Below are 10,870 nucleotides of genomic sequence, written 5' to 3'. Positions count from 1 at the left end.
ATTAATCTCGAAAACTGAATTATATAGATGAAGATCCAGACTAGTTATGGAAATACTGTATTAAGGGCCGGAGACCTCTATTAACTATATACAAACTTCTGTTATAGGTCGGATGTCACGTTATTTTTTTTTAACATTAAAATATGCTTAAAAATTGTATCTCGGCGTCACAATAAGTAACTGATCGTTTTATTTATTTATTTTTCTACTTTATTCATTAAATAATATGGCCTTTCTGGTATGAAAAGTATCCTTTTAAATCAGTGGTGGTATATGTTATAAACTTTTCAATTGATTTACAGCAAAAATTAATTATATTATCTCCAAGCGATAGTAATTTAAAAATATGTTCTAACGATTTCTTTCTTTTTATTGCGAGAGGAACATCGCCGATAAGAAAATTTAATGAAAAATTAATAATATAATTTGATATAAAGTAAATTTTGTTTTTATTAATTACTAATTACGGTAATTATTTTTCTTATTTAATTAATAGTTTAGCTATTTTATTTTTTATTGTTATTAAAATTAATAAGATTTAAATTTTATCGATAAAAATAATTGTGCATTCGGTTACAGATCGCTAAGTAAATCATTGCAAATTATTGATGATTGCCCTTTTCTACATTGAGAATTTGATATTTATACAAAAAACAATTGGAATATTTATGAACCGTGTCGTTATTAATCTAAAAGAAACTTTTAAAAATTTTTCCGGTATAAATTATATTATTTTAGAGATTCCTGCTGTGTTATTTTTCCTTTCTCTTTGTTCAATTATAACTCTTTTTTTTTCAGCAGAAGTATTTGATACTTGTCTAGAGAGAAAAGATAAATTGATAATTATATCTTTCGGTTCAATTATATGTTCTTTCTAAGATCTTTAGATAAATCCCTTCAAACCAATTATCACTTTAACAGCGAGCTCTTGTAACGTTTCCACCAAATATTTACTTTCTAATAAATTCTTTCTTATTTTGAATTAAAGAATAGTTTCTGGTCTTGCATGAGTTGTATTCAAAATAGAAATTTCTCTAAAATTTCAATTTTTATTTTGATAAATGTATTTAAATATGTGCCGCAAATGAAAGCCATCGTTACGAAGACACTTAGTGGCATTTTTTTTTTCTGTTCGTCTTAAAAAAGACAGACAAAAATAAAAATGTCGCTAACTCTAGTTGTTCTTGACATAGGCTATAGAGTACAATAGAGTTACGACGGAAATTGTTTCAAAAATAGCGGTAAAAAAATGTAGAGTAATTCTTTAAATTAGACACTTTCAAACAGAATATAGAAACGTATTTAAAAATTAAACCGAAACATATATTAAAAAGTTTATTTTTTAATAATGTTGAATTAATAAATTAATTCTTTTTTTTCAGTCATTATTGACATTCTCTACACAAAAGATTGGATTGAATTGGATTAATGAAAAAGGCAAGCAACACGTGGGATCTGCCAAGGGGGGATTAAAAACTAAACTGTGTTTACATTTCTTTGGGACACCTTCTGTGTATTTAGTGACGTTATGAATACATATAAAGCTTAATTTTGAGGGTAGAAATGAGTTTTATTTAAAAGAAAAAAAGGGGAAAAAATTTAAATGCTAATAACGAGTAAAATCTTCATTAAGTCCGACCTCACTCGAGATACGCTCGAGATACGACACGTGATCTCCTGTATCTCTTCATCCTCTCGACCTTTAACCACCAAAATTTACCAGTATCAAACCAATTAATACCCAAACCTCCCTGCAAAATTTCAGAAATTTTTGATAAAAGGCACAAGAGTTATTAAACTTTAAAGTGAACAAAATCGTGCTCCACCATACACACACACTAACATCAATATATATAGAAAAATAATTATTTGGAATTTACTCATTTCCGATGTNTTTTAGCATTTCTCGGTATTTCAAAGTCCCCAAGACTAAGATAAATAGGTAAAAAAACATTGTATATGTTAGTATATATATATATTAATATTTAAAATAATTTTGTAATTGATTTTCATTCAAAATTGAATTTATGTTTATATTTACTTTAATATAATTTCATTCTATTAATTAATTAGTAGCAACTAAATATAATTAAATAACAACATAGATGATTACAATTAAAATAATGATTTAACTTGAATAACTTAATTTAAGTTATATTATTATCTTAATAATTTATAGATTATAATCCAGTATATATGTATTTACTTTAATAGCAATTTGAATAAACGTATGTATTATTTTATATAATAGACTATTATATAGATTTACAGACATACAGGTGTGTATTTGTGTTTATATTTCATTTATTTTATGATTAATTGAATAATATACCTATTTAATTAGGCTAAAATTCTTAAATTGAAGACCTATACATTCTCACTACCGTCCGTCCGTCTGTCTGTCTGTCCTTTATTAATCTCGAAAACTGAATTATATAGATGAAGATCCAGACTAGATATGGAAATACTGTATTAAGGGCCGGAGACCTCTATTAACTATATACAAACTTCTGTTATAGGTCGGATGTCACGTTATTTTTTTTTAACATTAAAATATGCTTAAAAATTGTATCTCGGCGTCACAATAAGTAACTGATCGTTTTATTTATTTATTTTTCTACTTTATTCATTAAATAATATGGCCTTTCTGGTATGAAAAGTATCCTTTTAAATCAGTGGTGGTATATGTTATAAACTTTTCAATTGATTTACAGCAAAAATTAATTATATTATCTCCAAGCGATAGTAATTTAAAAATATGTTCTAACGATTTCTTTCTTTTTATTGCGAGAGGAACATCGCCGATAAGAAAATTTAATGAAAAATTAATAATATAATTTGATATAAAGTAAATTTTGTTTTTATTAATTACTAATTACGGTAATTATTTTTCTTATTTAATTAATAGTTTAGCTATTTTATTTTTTATTGTTATTAAAATTAATAAGATTTAAATTTTATCGATAAAAATAATTGTGCATTCGGTTACAGATCGCTAAGTAAATCATTGCAAATTATTGATGATTGCCCTTTTCTACATTGAGAATTTGATATTTATACAAAAAACAATTGGAATATTTATGAACCGTGTCGTTATTAATCTAAAAGAAACTTTTAAAAATTTTTCCGGTATAAATTATATTATTTTAGAGATTCCTGCTGTGTTATTTTTCCTTTCTCTTTGTTCAATTATAACTCTTTTTTTTTCAGCAGAAGTATTTGATACTTGTCTAGAGAGAAAAGATAAATTGATAATTATATCTTTCGGTTCAATTATATGTTCTTTCTAAGATCTTTAGATAAATCCCTTCAAACCAATTATCACTTTAACAGCGAGCTCTTGTAACGTTTCCACCAAATATTTACTTTCTAATAAATTCTTTCTTATTTTGAATTAAAGAATAGTTTCTGGTCTTGCATGAGTTGTATTCAAAATAGAAATTTCTCTAAAATTTCAATTTTTATTTTGATAAATGTATTTAAATATGTGCCGCAAATGAAAGCCATCGTTACGAAGACACTTAGTGGCATTTTTTTTTTCTGTTCGTCTTAAAAAAGACAGACAAAAATAAAAATGTCGCTAACTCTAGTTGTTCTTGACATAGGCTATAGAGTACAATAGAGTTACGACGGAAATTGTTTCAAAAATAGCGGTAAAAAAATGTAGAGTAATTCTTTAAATTAGACACTTTCAAACAGAATATAGAAACGTATTTAAAAATTAAACCGAAACATATATTAAAAAGTTTATTTTTTAATAATGTTGAATTAATAAATTAATTCTTTTTTTTCAGTCATTATTGACATTCTCTACACAAAAGATTGGATTGAATTGGATTAATGAAAAAGGCAAGCAACACGTGGGATCTGCCAAGGGGGGGTTGTCTCCCGGGAGGATTTTCTATGGGGAAACTGGCTTCTATTTAGGTTGTTAGACACGTGAAGTATACCCGTGATCGGCCTGTCGGTGAGGCGCGAACACTCGACCAAACTACCAGTGTTTAGTGGTTTCATCCATCTGTATAAAAGAGAATAATTACATTATCTGAGAAACTGATTTATAAAATCTTATGTTTATGTCTTCTAATGTTATCTGTTGATATCGTGAGATTTACTAATATAATGTTAGATTTAAATTAGTCCAAAGACCATTAATTTCAGCTTAAATGTATTAAAATTTTATCAATATTATATTTAAAACATTTGAATAAAGAAATAATCGAAATATCCGAATAGATTTATTTATCCATAATAATTATTTTGATTAGTTCATTTGCTACAGTGAGTAAATCTGCGTGAGAAATGTCTGAGTTTCTTCTATTGCATTTGTGATTGTTAAGAAATAAATTGCTTTATTAAGATACAGTATTTTCTAGATTATTGTAATGTTATTTTGGAAAGTTAGCCTATATCTTATTAATTTTTCGCACACATTTGCACATTAATTCGATCAATTTGGACTTAAGAATAAACGAATTCGATTGTAATTTTATTGTCGAAAAATTAAATTATCCAAGTGGAAAAATTGTATCGCTTCATTGAAGAATCTGTTATCTCTCCAGATTCAAACTCGTGTCATATATAACAAAATCAAAGCAAGAATGAGATAATAGCATTGCAATTTCTTACTTTTCGCATTATTTAAACACATTTTAAATTATTTATCATAAAAATTTTATCATTAAGAATTTTTTATACTGATAAAACATCAATTATGAATTATATACCGATCGATAATTTTCATCAAAATTACTGTTTTGTTTTGTCTAACACTTAACTATTTCGAATAATTTCTCCTTAATTGGGAAAAGTTATTTCGTATTTTTCAGTATCAACCGAAGTACATTACGCCTGTGACGTGTAATAGGTCCAAATATAATAAATGTGAGTCATTTACTGTACTAAAACTCCGTTAAAACATCTACTTACAACAGTTCGTTTTCTATAAATTATCCTTTGTCCTTACTCAATTACGAGCAGTCATGATTTATGTTAAGCAATTTTGCAATAAGATGGATCTTATAAGTCTTGATTATATCTTATTATACGTGTAAAAATTAAAAATAACATGCTATGCTTTCACTTAAAAGTAAAAAATACGCTTATAAAATTGAACGCTAATTCATGAAATCAAGAGATAAATTAAATCATAGCGAGCGATACACTAGTTGATAAAAGAGATTACGCATCAAAGAAAGAGGAGTCGAAATCGAATAAAATTTTATTAGTGTGAACGTAATTACGATGGAAATAAGTGCAATATCATGACCAAGAGACAATTTTCCGTGCGATAATGGCACAATTTAAACGAATATTTAATACCTCGTGGGACCTCCTCTAGCCTGGATATAAGGGCAGTAATGACGAGATGGAGAAATACAGGCACTGTATGGCATCATGCAGATGTTGCAAATGCCTCTCCAAATCCCTTACATTCATAAATGGCCGAAGCTGGCGTCCCATCTGGCCCCACAAATGTTTGATCGGCGACAAATCTGGACACCGACAGGCCAACGAAGTGTGACAGCGTGACGGAGCCAATTCAACATTATCTTTCTGAAAACTAGCTGTTTGGACCTCTATTATAAAAGGCCATACGAGGGCGCAAGATTTTTTGATCATACCACTGTGTTATCGTCCTTCGTACTATTACTACTACGGGGGACAGTCAATACGAAATGGCCCTTCAAATCAACGTTTATTATTACATTTTTGGATTCTCATCGCATTAATTAATTAATTAATATTATTCTATAAAACATTCTCTTACCGGAAAATCGGTTTAAAAGAAAATTCGTTCTAAATATGGTGTTTTGTTTATTTTATCAAATATTGCAAATATCTATCTTCAGAACTAAATTATATATTCCGTAATAAATACTAAATCGAATTCACAAACAGAATTTCTTCCTATAAATAGGCGAGAAACGTTGATAGTAACAAGTTTTATGTTGCCATAAAGCTAAATAGAATAGAGTGAAAATCATCATCATGATTTAAACAAAGGAATTAACACAGACAAAATTTAAAGCGATTTATTCCAAAGTTATAATACTTAATTCTCTTAACTTTAGTTAATTTTATTACTTTAAGAAAATAAGTATTTGTGTCTTGTTATTGTCTTATGTCTTCGCTTTACGCTGGAATCAAGAAGGACGTGTCTCATTTCTATACGTATATTGCAATACAGTTGCAACAAGCGAGCAAAATGAAAAGATACGAGAAAGAGTCTGCATTAAATCGACTTTTTTCGTGATTCCAATGCTCACTCACGTCTTGAGATCAGAAGAAACAAAAAAAAATAGTATGGATTAGAAGACAGTAAATATGGTACTGTACTGTACATCTAATTATCTTAAACGTTAGAAGTAAATTTCAACTTAACGAGACGGTACCTATTTATTGTGGCATTTAAACATTTAAACTAATATATGACTACAGTCAACCATATTTTATTTATAATCTGTTAAATGAATTTAATTCAACGTTAATTTCTAACATTTTAAACAAAATTTGAAATCTTAAAGTAAAAATCCGTTTCAATTTAATATTCTATAGAGAGTTATTCCATTTTGATTTCTTATAACTCAAAAATAATAATAATTTATTTACATTACGAAGTTAGTTAATCACAATTCTTTCGGAAAATCTCAACGAAAGGAGGAGAAAATGCAAAACTTTCGGAAAAATTTCCACTTAAAGATGGCAACCGACAATAGAAAAATTTACAGATATCAAATACTTTAATTTATTTTAAATATTATCTTATATTTTGGAAAATTCAAATAGGAATACATATAAAATTTTGTAAGGGATTTTTTACATTTTTGGTTCCTGAAGTGTTAAAATATCGAGAAATGCAAAAGCTGGGGATCAAAATTTGACCAGTCGTCATACTTTTATACCTATATTGTTCTATAATAGCCGGGAAAGTAGGGCAAGATGGTCGAGCGATCAAGATGGCAGACTACCGCTCTGGAAACCCGGGATCGAATTTAGACGGTCAAAAAATCCCCAGGAATTTTTCGGAAGTGGTCCGTCTGGATACGTCGGCCCCCGTTTCTCACCACCCGGCCGTCCCAATGTGTGCCTGGCCGAAGCCATTAATGGGCTTACTAAAAGAAGCCCTTAACATGTCTAATCTATGTTTTTCTATAAGATATAGATTTGTGTTATTTTAAGAAAACATGGAACAGGTTCATAGACTACACGGGGTTTTGTTAACTGTTTGGGACTATTCGCATTTTGTACAGAATGATCTCGCTAACTTGTTTCGCTAATAGTACAATAAAATAACCTGACCCGTTACCAATAATTGTTCTCCTTCTATAAAATTTCTCGGTAAACAGGTACAAGCAGCATATATCATTATATCAGACAGTAATATATGATTAATTTTACGTTGACTAGTTACAAACGACCCAGCCATTTTATAAAAATTCAGTGCCATTCACATGCCATTAGGCTTTACGTCGGAAGCGATAAACTAAATTACTGATTGGTTGAAGACACCAGGCCGATTTTAGTCAGTTGCGCGACGTAATTCAAATCACGTGTTTTTAGAGCTCTTAATACACTAAAAACACGTGACGTTTTCAATTTTTTTTTTTTTACTTTTCAAAAATTCCAAAATTAAAGTAACGGAACGTAAAGTTAAACGTGACGTGGTGTTTTCGGTGACAGATCGGACCTTAGGCAGTGACGACGCAGATTTGTTTGCTAAAATAAACTTTTATAGAAATAATAAGAAACATAAACATAAATTTCCCCAAAAATTCGAGAAAAATGACAACGAAATTCGACTGTTAATCCAAACAGAAACTAGTTTACAACGGCCTAGCACAGATAAAATTTTGCCATAAACAAAATTTGTGATTAATATAATTATTTATTTATTTATTGCTTGCAAGTAAACAAATTATTGATTTACATACCACGTACAAATAATTATTTTATCAATATTATAAGTAAAGAACTGCTTTATACAATAATTTTATCAAGAATGAGTCATAATTCGTATGAAGCATAATTCGGATATTTATTAACTAGTCTCAGTTTACAAATAGTCTAATTACGTTTCCCATTTTTTTCTTTTTTATTCTCGAAAGTTTGAAAAAATACACTATTTTAACAGTTGAAATTAAATATATTTTATTCTCATTATGTTTTTAATTTAAAAAAAACAATTAAAATTAATTACAATCTTAAAAATATTTAATGGCCAAATCGCCTAGGTTGGACAAGGCCAATAAGTCGATCACCTATAATTTGGGACTTGAAAAACATTAAATTAATATTCGAATTGGAATTATAAATGTTTTCCATGAAGAAATCCATCTTCGTGAGCTGATAATACTGTATTCTGAAATAACTTATGGACCATAAGTTATGGTCGTCTTTATTTTCTGGTTGTGTGATTTTTTTTCTGAACACATGGATTTGTTTCTTTTGTTGGTACACGGCTACGCGATACGTGGGCAATTTGCTGAAGTGAGAAGCTTCACGGGAGGACTTTCTGTGGGAAACTAGTCCCTATTTAGGTATTATAAACATGAAAAAAAATCCGGGAAACTCCACGTAGCCAGCTCGTTGGTGAGGCGCGAATCCGCGACTGATAACCGATGTTTTAGTGATTTTATCACCTCAGCCACTGAACAAAAATGTGCGTTAGATTATCAATATTTTTTATTCCAGGAAGTAGATCAAATCTCCTTATAAGTTGACCATGCCTAGTGTTTGAACACAGAGCACACCTAGTCTAGTCAGTAAAAGCCTGCTGCTGTGAAGAATCTAAGATCGAACCCTTGCATAAAACTCAGGAACTTTCTAAGGACTGCATGTACAGATATATCGGGACCCATGAGGACCGGATGCCCAAAGCAACTAAGGAAGTCTCGGAATTGAATCCGAGCAAGCGAACGTAGTAATACAGCTTATTACTTCATTATCCGTGTATTCATCCACCAAGTTTGGAAATCTCAACTTTTGGCCTTTTATACTGTTGCGGCAGTAAAATCAATAATGTTTTTATCGCCATCCCAAGATAAAAACTTTTTCAGATAAATCGAAAAATTCTAGTAATAGTCACACGACTTTTTATATGTTTTCTCTCACAAATATTCGTCATTGGTCGAGCCATACTTAATGCAGTTGCTACTCTTGTTTTTCGGCTTGAGCACAAAGAGTACTCCGAATGTAGTTACGCTCAGCAATTCGGTTAGAGAGGAGAAAATTCCGCTGCTTTACTTTAACCAGTCGAACAGAAAGCAACATACAGAGCAAGAGTTACTGTCTTTAGTCTTGTCTTGCCCTTCAATTATGACGAAACGAGTTAAATTCTTGAAGTCTTTGTTGTGTCTGTTATTATGTATATGCTTCAAGGCCTGAAGCATATACATGGAGGACTCAGCTTGGTTAATACTGCAGTGATTGCCATACGGAAATGGGATTGCTTGATGTTTCTGTCGTTAGAGGTGGTGATAACATAAGAGCCCCGGCGCCAGTGTCGGTCTTTGAACCGTCAGTGAATATTTAAAAAAATATTTTTAAAGTTGCTTTGATTACTAAAGTTAAGGTTGAGATAAGTAGATATGTGGAGAGGGTTGCAGTGGTTGCGGTGACAGCCGTTATTTGTAATGATGTCATCAAGACTGTGCTGGTAGGAAAACCAATGTTTTTTGAAATTTTATCATAATCCTCTCTAGTAATTTCATTGTTGATAAGTTTCTTCAGTGTGTGTTTCCAGTATTTTTCTTTTATGATCAAGTCTATCGGAAGATTTGAGATGAGAAGAGCGTCAGTCGGGGCTGTCCTATAAGATTTTGCAGCAGAAATTGCAGAGATCCGTTGCAGATAAAAATTTTTTCCCTATTTCATGTGAGGGACCCACAGACTTCGCACCCGAAGGTCATAGTAGCTCAATTGCTACAATACAGATCGTTCTGTACGCTTTGTGGTCCAGTCCCCATTTGTTTCTAGATAATGAAGATAGACTATGGACCAGTTTGGTGGCTTTTTCGTGAATATAGTGTGTGGGTCTCTCCAGAGTAGTTTATGGTCTATGATGATCCCAGGGGCGGATCTACATATCGACTAATGGTGCTTAAGCCTTGGACACCCAAGTGTCGAGGGCCGCTAAAAATTGAATCATCATAAATTTTTAATACTTTTTCAATGAGCATTTATCTTATACTGAAAAATAGTTGATACTCGTATTAATAATATAATAATGATAATTTATATATTTTATTATAACCAATGTTTGCAAGGATCAAGTTACAATTTTAAACTACAATTTAAACATTCTTAATCTAACAAAAAATGGGGACCCATTGGACTTCAATAAGCCCTAGGTTCCTCGGAAGAGGTCTCGCGAAATTTGTTTTGAACATTTAATTTTAAAAAGTATATCTAATTTATTTCGATTTAAAACTTTACTCAACAAGTTATTCAATTTAATAAATGCAAATATAATAATAAAACAAAATGTATGCAAATTTAGTTTACTTCCGTTGCAACCCCGCTAATAATACATAAAAAGCTTCAAAATTTTTGTTTTCTCGCTTTTTCATTTGCAAATCGGTTCAATCACTTTCTCTAAATCAAGTTGACAAGCTATTGTTTTTCAATTGATAAGACATTGTTGTGGCATGCTGCTTCTTAAATACGTTTTGATTAATTTCAGTTTTGAAAAATTTCGTTCTGTTGTCACCGGTAAAGTTTAAAAAATGAGGCATGCTACAATAATGTCGGAGAAGCTACTTGAGGCTGCAGTGTGAATTAAAATTAGTTCGGCAACTTCGCGTATGGACGTAATTTATTTTAAGTGAGTATTAAAACACATTTTAAATCGAAAAGCGTTGGAGGACGG

This window comes from Centruroides sculpturatus, unplaced genomic scaffold, assembly GCF_000671375.1.
Source record: "Centruroides sculpturatus isolate CEXI.00-Female unplaced genomic scaffold, Cexi_2.0 scaffold345, whole genome shotgun sequence".
Lineage (NCBI taxonomy): Eukaryota > Metazoa > Arthropoda > Arachnida > Scorpiones > Buthidae > Centruroides > Centruroides sculpturatus.
The sequence above is the reverse complement of the archived record's forward strand: the minus strand, read 5'-3'. Positions refer to the sequence as shown.